The 19389-nt window shown below is 39.9% G+C and overlaps 1 long non-coding RNA gene across 2 annotated transcripts; it reads right to left on the bottom strand.

Annotated features, from left to right (window-relative positions):
• Positions 1–14927: 14927 nt before the first annotated feature.
• LOC132633956 (uncharacterized) lies at positions 14928–18822 on the bottom strand. Of its 2 annotated transcripts, XR_009579971.1 has the most exons (4): positions 18587–18822; positions 16014–16103; positions 15842–15926; positions 14928–15308 (listed from the first exon to the last, which is right to left on the bottom strand). It is a non-coding gene; the product is annotated as an uncharacterized LOC132633956 (long non-coding RNA). The 2 variants fall into 2 exon arrangements; XR_009579972.1 differs by lacking the exon at positions 15842–15926.
• Positions 18823–19389: the final 567 nt, after the last annotated feature.

Here is a 19389-nt window from a genome sequence, read left to right as displayed (position 1 = left end):
ATTTAAATGCCTTCATAATAGATTTTTCTCATACCCCACATAATAATCGAACCATAAGCTATATTTTTGTAACCGACGAACGTTTCCTAAACATCATAGTCCACCTCATTTCTTATTACACTCCTGAATTCCTACCGCATTTTCGTAATCCCACTTCATACCAGACACCTTTTACCAACAGATTCAGGACTGGAATCGGACACGTCGAAGCATATCGGACGGATTCGTAATCGGAAGCGGACATGCCAAACTATGGCGGATAGATTCATAATCAAAAGAAGAGATACGGAAGTATGTCAGACAGATCTGAGATCAGAGTCAGATGTATAAAAATGTATCGGACGGATTTCGAAATCGGAATCAGGCTTACAGAAATGTATCATACAGAGTCACACTTAGAATCAGACATGCGGAGATGTATCAGACAGATGCGTGACCAAAATTAGACGTACGGAGGCACACCAGACGGATTTATATCCAGAGTCAGACATACAGAGGTGTGTCAAACAGATTCGTAATCAGGGTTAATCGTACAGAGATATGTCAGACAGAAACATATTCAGAATCAATCATACAAATCGTCTTGGGTGTCGCTTACCGACTTTTTCAAAGATTCTGCTTACTCGCCCTTCTTATCTCTCTTCTCCCCTACTATCCATACTCTCTTTCCTTTTTCAACCATCGTCATACCAGACTAACTTATGATGTAATTGGGCTTTTTCCTATCCCCTGACAACATTCGGGTCGTCGCTAACTGTTATCCAGATTCGCTCAATTTTCCGAGCGGTATCGCATCTTTTCTTTTTGCCCATTTAATCCGCGTCGGACTGTGTGGTTTTTGTAAAGGCTCTGATTACTCCACACATTCTCCTTCACCTTTAGATTACCCCAAATTTTCATTTATATCGGTCATACCAACACTTGAGCAAAAACTTTGCATTACTTCCCAAGGGGTCACCCATCCCAGAATTGCTATGGCCTGAGCACGCTTAACTCCGAAACTTTCATGCATTTCGACACGTTAGGGCTAATATAATTTCGTCGATTGCCCCTCACGACCTTTGTCACGTAATTTAGAGCAAATCGGGGTCTTCGCAAATTTTTGGAAAATTTTTGTAGCGGGTCCCACCCCCGGCTAAGTCGTACCACTACCATGTCGCCTTTCTGAATCTTAAACATTCACTTTCATGCACATATACATATGATTACAGATAACCCACGTATTTAAGTCTTCGTCACACGAATTCCGCCTCCAAATAATCGGTGGAATCTGATAAAATGTCACCGCAAGGTGTTCTTCGGCCACCGACAGAAGGAACTAAAGTCTGACAATTATCGCGGGACCTTTTTGTACTTAATCTACATGTTTACCTCCATATCCCTGGAAAAATTTGGGCAGAGTTTCCTCTATATTTCTTACTATCGGGAACCTGTACACCAGAAATACCAGCCATGCCGCACAGGGCTAACACAGATATACTCACATACATATCATATCATGTCGTATCGCAGCCACACGGGGCTGATAACTTCAAATAAGAATTATAACGCTGTCGACACTTACCACACGTGCCCCACTCAAATGGCATCGGAGGCGCTTTCCTGTTTACTTCCATCCAGGATTTCCAAAATCACTCTGACGGTGGGGACATTTAGTCGCCCTTGTCTTGGGTCACTAGATCTCTAATTCCTTTAAATTTCCGTCGTCTTCATAGAACAACGTCTTACAAATATCATACACACATAGGAAGTTCTAAAAACTCATACACTTATAAATAATCAATATCGAGTCTGACCTGGGGAGCTGCCGTGAGAGGTATGTCCACTATCATCCACGTCTGCCTGCTCCCTACCTATGCGGTCTCCATTATCACTCGCATCCGAATCGGAGGGGTATGGACGATCAGACAAATCCCGGCCCACTGGTGACCCAGGCCAAGAACAGGAGAAATCCATAGCACTTTTCGAGGTGGCCGGGCTATCAAGGTTCTCCCTAATAATAAGAGCTGGTGCATACTTGAAAATCTCCTCCTGCGTCATCCCAGAAGAATGCTCCGAAGGGCCTTCCTCATGACTATCCTCCTCCTCGGAGGTGAGAAGCTCCGGAGGGGTCATCGCCAAATCCTCCGAGATATCTGTATCGTAGCCATCCTCCACGGGATCCTCTGCTCCAGGGTTCGGAGACTCTGGAGGAGTCGTAGATGGGTCCTCCGACGGATCCGTATCGTAGCTATCCTCCGGGGAATCCTCCGAAGGACCCGTCTCGATCGAGTAACTGGGGCCTTGCCTACTCGGCCCCGGTGACAGCCTGGGGGCCTTCTTAGCACCCCCATCCTCATCGTCGGAAGCCGTCCTCTTCATTCTTCACCAACCTGCAATCACCTGCAAGGAGCGGGTCAGATACATTTCCCCCAAATACCGACACTTCTGCTCTTTGGAGCCTCGCTGTAGGTACAGCAATTCGCAAGGGAGAATCATCCTAATCATACCGCTTTATCGCACGATCTAAGAATCCAAAGAAGGGTAACATCCTAAATGCCCTGCAGCTTCCTGTTTATAGATGTGGTGCACAACACATCGATAAACAAGACTCTACTAGACACGGCCTGTAGACATACCGAGGACTAACCGCTCTGATACCACTTTTGTCACGACCCAAACCCCGTGCGCCGCGACTGGTACCCTAACTGGGTACCATCCTAAATGCCCTGCAACTTCCTGTTTATAGATGTGGTGCACAACACATCGATAAACAGGACTCTACTAGACACGGCCTGTAGACATATCGAGGACTAACCGCTCTGATACCACTTTTGTCACGACCCAAACCCCGTGGGCCGCGACTGGTACCCTAACTGGGTACCCATACGTACCTACCTGATCGAATTCGAACCATACAGATTTTTTTTTTTTGTGTTTCAAAACAGAAATACAGAAGTAGGCCGATACAAGTACGACACGCGCGTAACATACGTATATATACATATATACCTGAACATACAGATATTTACAAGTAAGCCGATAAGGCTAACATACAGACGAAACCCGTAACCCACACATCTATCTACAGGCCTCTACAGACATACAGAGTCATATGACGGGACAGGGCCCCGCCGTACCCAGAATATACAAACATACGGAGTACACAGAAGACAGAAGATATATACCAAAAGATATGCTCCAAGTCAAAGGAGCTCTTCAAAAGGCAGAGTCGGAAACCTACGCGGGCGGCGTATCACTTGGTGCGTCTGTACCTGCGGGCATGTAGCGCAGCCCCCGAAGAACGGGGGTCAGTACGGAAAATGTACCGAGTATGTAAAGCAGAAACGTAACATATATGAACATAGTCCGAACTAGAGTCACAGAAATATAACGGGCAAAATCATAAATCAAACTGACGGACAGAGTTATGATCCAGACAGACATACAGAATCGTGTTACACACAAATGAACAGAATTATAGTTCGGACAGACAAACGGAATCATAATACGGACAGACGAGCAGAATCTGGATCCATACGGACATACAAAACCAGAAGCCATACGGACATACAGAAATAGTCGTAACACAGACGGACAGACAGTAGTATGACGGACAGAATTATGCATGCAGAGTAGCACAGAATCATACAAAATCATACAGAGGCGTGTGCTTTATAAATACTGATGGCACACGCATATATTCATACAGATCCCGGCCCAGTCTGGGGGCGCGGTAACAGAACCCGGCCCTCTTAGTACGGGACGCGGTGGACAGACAGAATCATATCAGATCATATGCCATCCTGGCCGCCATCCCCATACACAGATCATACAGACATACAGATCCCGGCCCGTACGCCGAGGGACGCGGTGAACAATGCAGAGAAATATGCACAATAACAGAACCTGGCCCGGGTCGTAGTGAAGGAATGCATTGAGACAGACACGAATCGATAAATGAGAAACCACCTACCTACAGACTCAACATACAGACTCGATCAAACTGAAGGGGTGCCAAAATCAGAATATCCAGATAATATGCACAGTACGCGCCTATATCCTAGTTGGGAAGGCACGACAGATTATTATCAGAATGGGATTCTCAGATATTCAGAAATCATGTTGTATAAATTGCACCAAAATAGCCATAATATACACAAAATAATAGTTCAGAAGTTTTTAAAGAAAATCGGACCCAAAATGGAAGTATTTAAAATCGTACCGGGAGTATCGGGCCTTGTGGGCCCACCTCGGACCAACCCGAGGCTACATATGTAAATTATTGATAATTGATCTTATGAGGTCACCCCTACTCGTTCGGAAGTGTTCCGACTCCGTTTGGGGAAATTTTGTACAAAATCTCACTTTAAGGGCAATTTGTAAGAAAATAGGTTCAATTGAATTGAAGGAATTGGAGCGGTTTTCCGTCTCGAATTCCGGGGAACAGAGTCGGACTTAAGGCTCGCGGCCGAGCCTACCACATCCAGAACATGCCTAGGAACGTAGAGAAGTGCTTCACATACCTTGATGGCGCCTTATGCTTGCTTGGCGTCACTCCAAATTTCGTCCAAAATCTGGAAATGGTCAGGTTTACCATTTGGTTAGTTCCATTCTTTCAATACTCTAACTTTACACATAATTGCCTACCGAAATTTTGGCAGCATTTCCTCTGTATATACGACATCCCCGAGACTTAGCTCGGCTCAATTTAGCAACACAACAACCCAGAGGAGACATCCAAACAACAACAAACATCAATAAACACTAAATCATACGCTATGGCATTATTAGCCACCTTTCGACACGACGAATCATCTTTCGCTTCAAACTTACATTTCCAACCAAAACTTATTATTTTCATATCCATTATCTGTCAAAATCATTACGACACACATCGGAGGCATCCATACCATGTTCACGTAATGTTCACAAGATACGCAAACGTTCAACTTTCTATCAAATCACTACTTTTCCAATCTTTTCCTAACTTTCAACATACGAGTTCATAAACACATTTTCATATTCCAAGTTCATTATCATCAATCACAATTTCAAGACCTTAGGCTAAAGCGACATACTTTCCGACAACAACTTAACCAACAATTCTTCGTTTTAGCTTAACCATTATCCTTCAATCTACTTCACAAAGCCATAACACGATTAGCATACAAACAAAAATCAAATTCACGTCCCATAGTCAACATAGTACCACACGGCCAACTCCAATATTTTTCCAATTCTCACTAATTCATCCCACTTTCCTTTCTAATACAATTTCCACCATACTACAACTAAGTTACACAAGAATTCAAACCATTAAAATCATGCAATACACATATATGCATTCGGCCACACACCCAAAAATTCCAACACACCAAATTTCCATATTTTTCATTCATTCACACATACCACAACATACATACATCATTTTTAACACAACAAAAGCATGAAATCCTTACCTTTCTTCAAGTTCTTCACTTGGAGGATGAAATTGTTTTCTTGCCACAATCTTTATATCAACTTGTAGAGAATCTTGTGCTTAGCAATAATCTCTCAAGAGATGAACTCTTTAAACCAAGGGATTGGATCCAAAAAATTTTCTTTCTTTTCTTTCCTTTTTTCTCTCCAAACCCGAACCCTCTCTTTTTTTTTTTTTTTCTTTCTTGATTTGTTCTTGCTTCTTGAATATTCCTCACACTTATCCAATATATAATTTCCCATGGAATTTAATTATTCCATGGGCTTGGACCTATGGTGGCCGATTGGGCCCCCTTAAGTTGGGCCTTTGTTTTGTTGTTATTATTATTATTTTTTTGGCCCAAAAGTTGTGGCTAATTTTGGTAATTCATGGAACAAGTTTCCAAAATTCCAATTATTTCCCTTGGCCACCTTTCGTAATTCCACATTATTGTATTCATAACCTACACATGCATACCAAGTAAGGTCCAATAGTGGCCTTATTCATCACAAGTCATTTTATCTTGAATTTTCCGAATGAACAAAAATGTCGGATGTAACAACAACAGCCCACAATGATTTCAGTTTTAACTTGAATCATGACATTTTACATTCACTAAATGTTTGCAACAAGAATCAACATTCAACACACACAAATTCACTTCTAACCTTAAAACTGTCCACGGTTTTGGACTGCCTCTACACCTCAACATAATTCGTTTCTTGAACACCTTAATTTACATATTCAACATGCATACAATACACCACAATGTCCATAACATCAACAATCAAAATGTGCCCCAAAACAGTCCCTAATTCTCCCTAAAACAGTCCCTACTACACGGCTACAACACCCTTCCACCATTTCATGATTTTCATCCGTTTATCCAACTACAATGCATTCAATCCATTTCCAATACAAGTTAAACAAGATTAAGCATGACTTCATTAGAATCTTCAACACATGATTCATTTAAAATTCGAGCAAAAACAGTCCAATATCCAACATGCAACATCACAACCAAACTCCTACAATCTTTGTTCATTTACATATGTTGATACATATTCAATTCACCAACAATACATGCACAATGAAATCAGTCATGAACTCACCTCACACACGGCTCACTCCCTACTTCAACTACAACCATAATCCAACAACAACATGCATGAACTATACATTCAAATCATCATGCAACACAAGAACAACAAACATTCTTACCTCTCAATCTTGACACTTCAATCGGCTAGCCTTCACTTTCACTACTTGAATTTTAACACTTGTTCTTGCTATATCAATGGATGCTACATGTTAACACACCTTCCATGGAGTTGGATTGCTTAGGAAAAACTGAATTTTTTTGGAGAAGTTGGCACCTTCACTCTCGGCTAGCTCTAGCCGAGAGACTCTCTCTCTCTATCACTATATTTCTTGACTTGTTGATGTTGGAATGAGTTTGTTAGTGCTATGGAATCAGATTTTTGTTTTGTCTATGTTCCCTCCATGACTTGGCCATGTGCCTTACATTATTTTGGGTCAATAACCATTGACTATTCCACTCAAGCTACACGGCTAGCTTTGTCCATTTAATGGACTGATTTTTGGTCTTTCCAATCCCACTTATTAATCCAATTATGGTTAGTTTAATACCAATTTTCCATTACTAGTTTAATGCCACACGAGAATTGTGAATAAATTGTGACTCGACGCGAAACCGGAAGTTAAAATCTCTACTTCATATCTTAAGATAGTCTTGCCTTTAACTCGTCGCGCTTATTTTAAAACGTCCCGACGTATGAAAATACGGGACATAACAGACACCATGAAGTCGCACTATCTCTTTAACATAAAGCTTTGCATAATCTTCTGCCACATATGTAGTTCTGACTGTAAGAAATGAGCTGACTTTATGAGTCTATCCACAATCACCCACACAGAGTCATACTTACGTCAAGAACGGGGTAAGCCTGTAATGAAGTCCATGTTAATTACTTCCCACTTCCAAGTTGGAATTTCTATAGCTTGTAACAATCCGCCCGGCTTTTGGTGCTCGATTTTCACTTGTTGACAGTTGGGACATTGAGCTACAAATTCCGCTATATCCTTCTTCATCCAATTCCACTAATATACGGATTTAAGATCATGATATATTTTTGTTGCTCCGGGGTGGACAGAATAACGGAAACAATGAGCTTCTCTCAATATTTGGTGGCGTAAACCTGCCACATCAGGAACACATAATCTACCTTGGCATCAAAGAACTCCATCTCCTGAGATCTCAAATGATGACTTCTCCTTCTGAGGGAGTGTATCTCTGTAATGCATTAGCATGGGATCTTCGTATTTTCGCTCTTTCACTTCCACTACTAGCGAGGAGACTGCTGAATTCTGAATGGTAGTTCCCTTGCTACTTGAGTCCACTACTCGAACTCCTAGGCTAGCTAACTGCTGGAGCTCAAGGGCTATTTCTCTCTTCTCTGATTGTACGTCACACAAACTTCCCATAGATCTACGACTAAGAGCATCAGCCACAACATTTGCCTTTTGTGGGATGATACAGAATATCGACATCATAATCTTTTAGCAATTCCAACCATTGTCGTTATCGCAAATTCAAGTCTTTCTGCATGAAGATATACTGAAGGCTCTTATGATCTATATAAATATTCACATGGACACCATACAAATAATGTCTCTACATATTTAGTGCATGTATCACTGCAGCCAATTTAAGATCATAGGTTGGATAATTTTTCTCATGTTTCCGTAATTGCCTTGAACCATGCGCAATCACCTTACCATGTTGCATCAACACACAGCCTAGCCCAACATCTGAAGCATTGCAATAAACAACATAACCTTCCAATCTCTCTGGAAGTGTCATTACTGGGGAAAAAGTCAATCTATCTTTTAGCTCTTGGAAACTACATTCACAAGCATCTGTCCATTGAAACTTAGCCGATTTCTATGTCAGCTTTGTAAGTGGTGCAGAAATAGAAGAAAATCCTTCTACAAACCTCCTGTAATAACCTGCTAAGCCCAGAAAACTACGAACCTCCGTAGGAGTTGTGGGTCTTGGCCAAGTCTTCACGGCCTCAATCTTTTGGCTATGTACCCGAATACCATCGGCTGAAACAATGTGCCCCAAGAATGCCACTGAGTTCAACCAGAACTCATACTTAGAAAATTAGGTGAATAACTCTCGAGTTTGAAGCACTCTAAGGACAGTACGCAAATGATCTGAGTGTTCTGCCTCGGATCTAGAATACACCAAGATGTCATCGATGAATACAATCACAAATAGATCTAGGAAGGGCCTGAACACATTGTTCATCAAATCCATAAATACTGCCGGTGCATTAGTTAGCCCAAATGACATTTCCCGGAACTCAAAATGGCCATATCTTGTTCTGAAGGCTGTCTTAGGGATATCTTTCTCCGTCACTCTCACACGAAGGTACTCGGACCTCAAATCTATCTTTGAAAACCACTTGGCACCTTGTAACTGATCAAATAAGTCATCAATCCTAGGAAGAGGATATTTATTCTTAATCGTCACCTTATTCAGTTGTTGATAGTCAATGCACATTCGCAAGGAGCCATCTTTCTTTCGGAAAAATAACATGGGTGCTCCCCACGGGGATGAATCGGCCTAATAAAGCCTTTCTCAAGAAAGTCTTTCAATAGCTCCTTCAACTCTTTCAATTCTGCGGGGGCCATTCTATAAGGTGGAACAGATATAGGCTTGGTGTTTGGCAACACATCAATCGCAAAATCAATCTCCTCCTTGGTAGGGAGACCTGGAAAATCTTCCGGGAACACATCCGGAAATTCATTCACCTCAGGAAATGACTGAAGAGTTAGCGGTTCAGCTTCTACATCTTGAACCTGAACTAGGTGATAAATGCAACCTTTTGTGATCATTTTCCTTGCTTTAAGATAGGAAATAAACCTACCTTTTGGTGACGCCGTATTCCCTTTCCATTCTAAAACTGGTTCTCCCGGAAATTGAAAGCGAACCATTTTCATTCTACAATCAACATTGGCATAACAAGAGGCCACCAATCCACGCCCATAATAACATCAAAATCCACCATTTTTAACTCATGCAAGTCAATCATTGTACGACGGTCACAAATCACAACTATGTAATTTCTATATACTCGGCTAGCTATTACCGATTCACCAACTGTTGTACACACCTCAAAAGGTTTGATCGACTCCGGTTTGACTCTAAACCGACCCGCAATATACGGAGTAACATATGACAATGTGGAGCCCGGATCTATCAAAGTATATACATTATGAGAAAATACCGATAATATACCTGTGACCACATTAGGAGAAGACTCAAGATCTTAGCGTCCAACCAAGGCATAAATACGGTGCTGAGGGCCGCTAGAACCGGGGACTCTCCCTCTACCTCTACCATGGCTGACTGGCGCATGTGAACCTAGCCCTATAGGGCGTAAAGATGATGAAGATCAGACTACCGACCCTAAAGTTTGGGTCCTACCTCTGCCACCAACTGAGGGGCAATCACGCATAATATGGCCTGGCCGACCACATGAATAGCAAACCTCTGAACCCAATCGACACTGGCCTCAATGTAACTTTCCACACTGGGAACATCGTGGCACGGGTGGCCTCGCCTGACCCGAATCACCTCTGAACTACGAACCGGAAAAACTCTGACTCGGCCCGGAATGAGTAGACCTATCAAATCTCTGGCCTGAAAACCGTGGGGGCGGACTAGTCATAGAATGGCCAGAATGGCTCGAAAATTCTGTCTGTGCTGGCCTCTAAACTCACTCATCGGACCCGAAGCTCTAGCCCTCCTGTTATACCCTCTATCATGCTCACGCTCACTTCTTTGTTGTTGTAGGCTTTCCTCTAAATTTTGAGCATGGGCCTGAATGCGTGAAATATCCATATTGTCCTGAACGGACGCAGTCAAGCACCTATCCATCAAATGTGGCTCTAGGCCTCTCACGAATCGGTGCACTCGGACACCCATATTCATTACCATGGCCAAAGCATACCTGGCCAAAGAATTGAAGCGGAGACTATACTCCAAAGCACTCATGCTGCCTTAACTCAGATTCAAGAACTTATCGGCACTAGCTCACCAAACCTCTAGAGGCAAATAATGTCGGAGGAAAGCATCTACAAATTCTTGCCATACCGGGGGAGGCGCATTAGCTCCCCGTAAAGCCATTCAAACCGTGTACCAATGAACCGTAACATCCCTTAGTCTATAGGATGCTAACTCAACCGACTCGGTGTCCGAAACATGCATCAACTGAAGTGGCCTCAACATTCCGTCAATAAAACTTTTAGGGTCCTCATCCGGCTTTGATCCATATAATTCCGGAGTGTTCAAGCTAATAAAATCACGGGCCCTTGCACTAACAGCCCTATCACCTTGCCCTGAACTTTGCCGCTGAGTCTGGGCGGCAACCAATTGAGTAAGAAATTGAATCGCCTCTTTTACATCTTGGCCTGAAGCATCCGGTGGAGGAACTGGAGGTGCTGGAGCTGGGGCTGAGGCACCCTCACGCTCCTCATAAAGGCACTGAATGAGAGGACTGAGATTGAGCCGCATTCTGGGACTCACTTTCCTCTATAACCGTTGGCGATGCTCTTTCAGCCCGCTTTTCCGCCATTGTCTTGTTCTTTTGGGCTGCCGTAGCCTTTCTCTTTACAGGCATCTCTGAAATACATAACACACGGTTAAAGAAAAAGAAGTTCTTATATCATAGCTCTATCGCACGATCTTATGAAGAAAAAAGGTCCTTCATTCCTAAAATGCCGCAGCCTCTTGTTTATAAGTGTGGCGCGCAACACACCCATAACTAAGACTCTACTGGACACGGCTCGTAGACACACCCTAGGACAAAACTGCTTTGATACAACTTTTGTCACAACCCAACCGGAGGGCCACGACGGGTACCTGGTGCTAACCCACCCTGGCACCTCTTAACGTACATGCACATTTACGTCTAGGTGAGGCACATAGCTAAACCATACTTTCTATCATCATTCATACTAACATCATTGGGCAACAATGCATTTATATCACCGTCTATAACTATGACCATATCCATATGCATAAGCCGATGAGGCTAACAAAATGATATACCAAATATAAGCCGACAAGGCTAAATACATCTAACCATATACACATGTCTACGAGCCTCTAAGGAGAGTATGTCATATCATATAGGCGGGACATGACCCAGCCATGCCCATAAGTATGTACATAAAAGAATAGATACCAAAAGCAGTAGCTCCGAATGAAATGGAGCTCCGCTACGTAGCCCCTGAGTAATAAAGCTATGGATCGAGCCTGTCTCCCTTGCCACCTGCAGATATGACGCAGCGTCCAGAAACAAAAGGACGTCAGTACGAAGAATGTAAAGCATGATCAACATCATTATGAAAGCATAATAGACAGCATAAGAAATAGCATAAGACGGGAGATAGTAGTATCATCGTCATAAACCCTTACTTGCTTTTAATAGGGACTTTCCATTTCTAATGCGTAACCGTGTACATACATCCATATCCATATCCGTAGTCGTATCCATTTTTATATCCATAGCATATTCGTATTCACATTCCTATTCATATCGTATACACATCCATATCATATACATAGCATACCCATCCACGAAGGTTCAGTGTTTTGCGTACCCAACCATGGCCAGGCTCGGTGATCATACATACCTGGCCCTACTAAGGCTCAGGGTTATCCGTACCCAACTGCAGTGGTGTGCGCGCGATAGATATCATACCCGGCCACATAAGCTCGGTGTTACATAATAGTCATACATAGACACATATACATAAAAGCTCATAAGCATCTTTAGCACCAAAACTATCGTCGTTCATTACATCTATCCTTAGAGGATTACTCATCATATAAGTAATTTCATAGAATCATAACATAAAAAGAATCACGAGCTTTAGTAGTTTCTTTTAAAGGTAGAATCGTTTGGGAGGGCATCATAGGCTCATGAAAGAATAGATATATGGCCCAGGAACCATGCCTCATGAAAGAAGGGTTAGCCTTACATACCTTTTCGTTCAACTATTCTATCGCTTGAACGTTCTCCTTCAATGCTCACGTTTCTACCTTCATTAGAGTTATACTAACATTAGAAAATCGATAGCTTAGCATACTTGACTAAAGCTAGAGAAAATCATATAGCATCTCCTTTATTTATACGAATTCCTCCATATCATATATCAACTCCCAAACATATATAATAACATTCACAACATCATAACAATAGCCTTCATTCTCCTACATTATCCATATTTCTCAATTCACTTCAAGTCATCCATACCCATGGTCATGGCACACTATTACATTCACTCATATACAATGTCTATTCCATGTTCTTAATGTCATTTATAACATGATTATAATCATAACATATCAAGAATCATGACTCAACCCAAGCTACTACTCACAGACATCACTATTCTCACATTCAAGACCCATTTTCTATATTCCTCTACAATCCAAGTCTTTCAATGTCTCAATACTTTAAACAACATGGAAATACCATAAAACATACCTTAGATGGTTTCGGAATGAACCTTGAGTGGAAATACTTCACTTGGACAAAAACCCCAGTTCACCTCTAATGGAATCTTTTGCGGTCCTCTAACCCTTGGAAGCTTTCTAAAACATAAACACTTGATTCTAGTTTTTTGATCTTTGTGTTCTCTTGAACTTGAGTGGAATGTGCTTAGAGAAGGTTTTTGAGCTCTCAATACTTGTAGAAGATGAAAAATGAAGTAAAAGGACCCAAGGCATCTATTTATACAAAAACTAAAAATCAGCACGTCAGGTACTATACGGACACTTATGCGGTCCGTATAGTATTGTACCGCTCGTATAAGTTGCCGTGGTTCACCAACCAGAAAATCATCTCCCTGCTGGGAGTTATACGGACCCTTTATATGGGCCGTATAAAGTTATACGGACCGTATAATTGGTCGTACAACTAAACTTCTCTGAAATGGATTCCGTCGTTTCGTTCGATCTCCAATCCTTATGGAACCTTCTTGACACTTGTTTAGCACCTCATGAACAATCTAAGGGATGTTATAAATTTTCTCCAAAACATCGTTAAGTCATCATTAACTTGGTACTCGTAAATACTTACCGATACATAACGTATACCTTGCCTTTTCTTGGCAACTTTCTTCTCTTACCTCGAATGTCTGTGAAATCTCAATTAGGATCATCAAATGCTATTTGTCACTTATCGAAACATCATATACTCCGTGCCCTTCGTTAGTCTATTCCCTGTGCATTAACAAAAAATTTTCCGAGGTGTAACACAGGTTTCACCCCAAACTGAATCGCAATAAAAGGAGTAACATACGACAATGTAGAACCTGGATCAATAACCACATATACATCATGGGAAGATACTGATAGTATACCTGTAACAACATCAGGTGAAGATTCGAGATCCTATCGACTAACTAATGCATAAATGCAGTTATGAGGACTGCTCGAGGTGGACGCTCCCCCTCCGCCTCTACTGCGGCCTGCTGATTGCTGATAGCCTTTCCTCGGAGGGCGTACAGATGATGATGAACCAACCGCTTATCCAGTGGGTTGAACAATACCTCTACCATCTCTCGATGGACATTCACGAATAATATGGCCTGGCTGACTGCAAGCATAACAACCATCTCAACCCAAGCGGGACTGAGTACATCATGGTAAAGCTAGCATCATCTGGCCTGACTCATCTCTATACCGAGAACCTGAGGCTCTGAAACTTTGACCATGTCTTGAATAAGTAGATCGACCAAATCTCTGACCTGTGAACTTTAGAGGCGCACTAGCCGCTGAATGGGCTGAATACCTAGGATACTACTGCCTCTGAACTCACTGACAGAACCTAAAGATCTAGCTCTCTTACTCTGACCCCTATCATGCTCACGCTCGGCCCTCCGCTGCTGCTTACGCTTCTCAAGGCTCTGAGCATGTGACTGGATGCGAGAAATATCCATGCCTATCTGAAGTGAGGCTGTCGCACTACTACAAAAGTGAGATTTAGCGGCAATTAAAAATACCTTTAGCGGCAATACTAATTGCCGCCATAACATTTACCGGCCATTAGACTTTTGCCGTTGTATGTGGCGTCGCTAAAGGTTTTAGCGGCAATTAAGCAGAGTGTCGGTAAAGATTGTTTTTATTGCCGCTAAAGGCCATAGGCTTCAACGACAATTGTTCAGCGGCAATTGTAAAGGCCGCTAAATCCATTTCCAAAATAATTGAGTCCAACTTTTAGTATCTAACTAAATTGCCACTAAATCCTATTAAATTGCCACTAAAAGGGACATATTTTAACGGCCATTGTGTAGCGGCAATTATAATTGATGCAATATTCATTCTCAAAATGACTAATGCAACACTTTTAGCGTCTTTTTATTGCCGCTAGAAGTTACGTGCTTTAACCACTATTGCATAGTGACAATTATAATGGCCACTAAATTCGTTCTTAAATGCAATAAAAAATACAAAATCAAGTATAATTAGACATATTTAACAACAATTATAATGCAAAATGCTAATTAAACATAATATTATTAATTTATAAAAGTACAATACATTTCATTAAATCTAAAGAAACAAAAGGAAATACTAATTATTAATGTCTCAACGAACTAAAAGATAAAATCACATGCTTAAACTAAATAGCTAATGTCATTGTAACTAATTCCTATCGAATACCAACAATAATAAGTTTCTAAATGCATAGTCCTCAAACAATTCCTGCAACTCTTCATAGTATTGAAATCTTCCATATGCTATTTGAACATCATACCGTATGACCTGAAATAATAAGATAGTGAATGTCAAAATATGAAATCTATGCAAAAGAAAAAAAATAAAAAAAAAATTGTACATCTACATCTAATATAACGTGAAATTTGTCAAATTCAAAGTCCTACTAACTCTCCATTTTCTTAATAGATTACGTTCTATTAAAATCAAGTATCCATAAAACAACCATCAGCTGCATTGTTCGCAATTGACTACGTTATAGGATCCAGCCCTCGGTAGAACTCTCCATTAATATGTTTTTAGGAAAACCATGAGTCGGAAACTTCTACAAAGCAGCAATATGGCCTTTTCATCCCTTGTCAAGTGCCAAAGCAGCAATATGGTAGAAGTTCTCACGGCTGAGTTTGGAGGGAAATGGTGTAGGAGGAGGTAGAAGTTGAAAAGCAAGTAAAGAAGAATACTGTGAGGATAGACAGCACGTACAAAATATCCATGCATTTTTGGTAAAACCAATACTTTTCTAGATTAACAAAGATATTGAGAAATGCCTTGAGGAGCCTAAGGATATAGATGAGTAGTACCATGAGCAGGTTGAGTATTTTCAGCAACATTAGGCATCCTTGATGTTTGTGGTACTCGTTCATGGCCACTGTTGGCATCAGGGACCTGATAAATATTAACACGTTCGTTGATAATACCTTTATACAATTAAAATTTCATTAAAAAAGTTTAAAACTTATGAAATTGAGTTACCTGTTCACTTGAGGTGCCATTGATATCTTAAGGCGTAGATTCAAAGGGAGCACATTTGCGCATTAATTGTCTCATTTGGAGTAATTCTGACTGCATAGCTCAAAGATATCATTTAAACAATTAAAATGCACATTAAATTTCAATGAATAAGAACATAATGTCTTTAGAAAGTTAGGAAAATTTGATTAGCGACTATATAGGACTATATAAAACTCAATCTGGACCATAAACCTCTTAGAAACAAAGTTCTATTTTCCTCTCTGTTAAAATAGAAGATCTTACATATTTTTTAAATCTTTTGTCGATGTTGATCTGAAGAACATAATGCGCACAAAAGAAAACAGAAGTTCGCACGCAAAAAGAAAGAGCACACATTCATTTGGTTAGATCTATTCTTACATCAGGTCTTTTCTTCTTCTAATTTACTTATGTCAAAATATGTCTAGCTTTTTAATCTTTTAGGTCTGTTTATCATTATTCACAATTTAAGCCCTTTGAAGGCTATATAATAAATTATTGCCAATTTTTTTAGCTTGTAGGTTTTTGTTTAATTTTTATATTATGTATGTTTCTACCTTGGAGTTAAATTGAATTTTTCCATAAAGTTCATCTAATCTAATGGTGAAGTCTGATCAAGAGGAAAAAAGAGTAATCTAATTCTAACAAGCACCCTGCTTTAACTTACCACATTTAAAGCATTAACAAACAATTACCACCTCAAATAGAAGTGTATCCTAAATTTGAAGCTCAAGTTGATTTTTATGCATTTCACTTTATTAGCATAAGAGTGATTGCGTCTAACATGAGTGCGTCTAAGATGGTATAGAAAAGATAATAAAGAGTGTAAAAGAAAAGTTTTGCATTTAGTGAGATTCACTCAACTGGAAAAAAAAAAATAAGGATGGTTAATTAGACAGGAAGTACAACAATTTAGACACTTTTTTTGTCACTGCCATTTTCAAAAAGCATGAGTTCCTGTTAACTAAATGCAAAAGGTAAATATGTAGTTCTCCCATAGTCCCATGTGGAATTAAAGCTCATTGAAGTTTATTACTCCATAATACGATGATTGATAGAATTTCAGGTTCACTTCTCAGTTTTTATTAATACATCATAATATTTAAGTCCTTTTATAACTTTACAATGGTTTAGTTTTAAAGCTAAAGAGATCTTCAAATTTCTGAATATATAAATGCTAAAGCATGCGATGGTCTCTACTCACAACAGAGGAGTTTTCAGTCTAATCTAATAAACTTCTAGTGTTGTACCAAGTATTAAGCTTAGGAGATCGATTGATAACCATACAACATATCACAAAAGGTCACTTTAAAAAGCTCACAGTACTTATTGCTTTTTAGATAACTCAATTGAAAACAAATAATGTTTCTTCTATTGGCAATGCATCTTTTGTCATAGACTTATGTGTTCTCTAAGGTAGCTGGAATTTCTAAGCAGCGATATTCTCCATTGAATTGGTTTTGTGTGTGTGTTATATCAATGCCCAGGAACTGAGCTATAAGCTAATAGATATTTTTAATGTTCGGATATTAGTAAGAAATCATTCTGGTCTTTTAAGACCTTCGCGCGGATAAACTAACCAGGTCATGGTCTGGAAACTAGAATAAAGTCATAAACATAACTACAAAGTTCAGAATAAATACCAATAATCATGACATATATCAAATAGGAATGAAAATCCAAATCATCTTTCAAACTGAAATATATTATCATTCATCATACATGGAGATGTAGGATGAGTAGATGGCATCAAAAGCAATATTAACTATTCTTCAAATTCTATGGAATTGCTCAGAATTGAATATGGAACACTGAGTACCTCTTTTTGGAATCAATAGAAACTCTTGAAGTGAAATAATCAGCACTTCTTTAATCAACCAAGACACCAGAGCATAAAGAATATCCAATTAGACAAATTCAAGAATTTATGTTTTACATCTCAATGAAGGTATTTATGCAATTATTTTAAATATTAGATTAATAAAATACTCATTACACATCCAAACTGAAACTCCAGTAGAGAAAGTGACGTTATATACAGCTGCATTCATCAACATTTTCATTAATCACCTAACTATAAATAAATCTGGTCAGGGTCTAGCAACCAATAATTTTGATAGCATCTCTCTTATAGTTGTAAATAATTTTTGAACCTTTAAGCCGCTAAAATTCCCTTAGTATTTGCTAAGAAACCAGCAATAAACCTAGCAAATTGGAACTAGGACTAGGCATTTGTAAACAATTAAAGAGTCTGTCGTACACATTTCGAACACAATTGAATTCACATCTCGACTTGTGGAAGATTCAACTAAAACCTCAATAGTGATCAAAAACACTCAGAAAACTTTAAACAATCACGAAAATCTGAATATAATAACAACAGCCTTAGCAAATAGAGGAAACAATTCATAAAACAGTAGAGGAAACAAATGAGGAATTAATCAAATATTGCAAAACACGACTTAGCAAACAAACAAAACTTTACTTTACAAATCAGAAAGACATAGTTGGTTATAAAAAATATCAAATTGACATAACCTCAAGTGTTTGGGTACCTGAGAAGCAGAATATTTTGCCGATGAAGACAAAAAAGTGAAGGAGAAGACTGATGTCAGCAACAATCTTGAAACCTACACGAAAAAGAGAAGGATACCGATGAGAGGGAGAAGATTGAGACAGCCACGGTTGAGCAGCACCTACCCAAAATCAACATTGTTGCGAAGAAGATGGCTGGCCGGCGACCTCAGTTTCATAGAGAGAACAGCTGCGGCGACCGTTAGTTTCAGAGAGAGAACAGTTGCTTTAGTCTACGATGCGCAGCTAAAATTGAATTTTGGGCTAGGTTTTCCTTTTATTTTTTCTTAATTAGTGGAGGGAATATCAAAATGTTATGAAAACGAATTGGAGGGAAAGGTAAAATGATAAGATTGGGTTCAATTAGTGATTTTTAGTGGCAAATTATTTCTATTATCGGTAAAACTATTTCTTTCATCGGCTAATGTTCATGTGTCGTTAATATTTCAGCTTAAAGAATCAATTAGCGGCAATTGTCTTATTGCCGCTAAATAATTGCTGGTAAAGGCCCTTTTTGTAGTAGCGTCGTGCAGTCCTCAATCAAGTGCAGTCCCAAACCGATCACGAATCAGTAAACACGATCCTCCATCTCGGCTACAGCAGCTGGAGCATATCTAGCCAATGAATTAAAAAGAAGACTGTACTCTCGAACACTTATGTTCCCTTGACTAAGGTTCAGGAACCTATCAGCTCGGGCCTGTCTAATCTTTGGCTATATATAATGGCAGATAAAGGTCTCTGTAAAATCTCGCCATATTGCTGAAGGAGCATTCTCCCCTCTAGA

This window comes from Lycium barbarum, chromosome 3 (genome assembly GCF_019175385.1).
Source record: "Lycium barbarum isolate Lr01 chromosome 3, ASM1917538v2, whole genome shotgun sequence".
Classification (NCBI taxonomy): Eukaryota; Viridiplantae; Streptophyta; class Magnoliopsida; order Solanales; family Solanaceae; genus Lycium; species Lycium barbarum.
The sequence above is the reverse complement of the archived record's forward strand: the minus strand, read 5'-3'. Positions and strand labels throughout refer to the sequence as shown.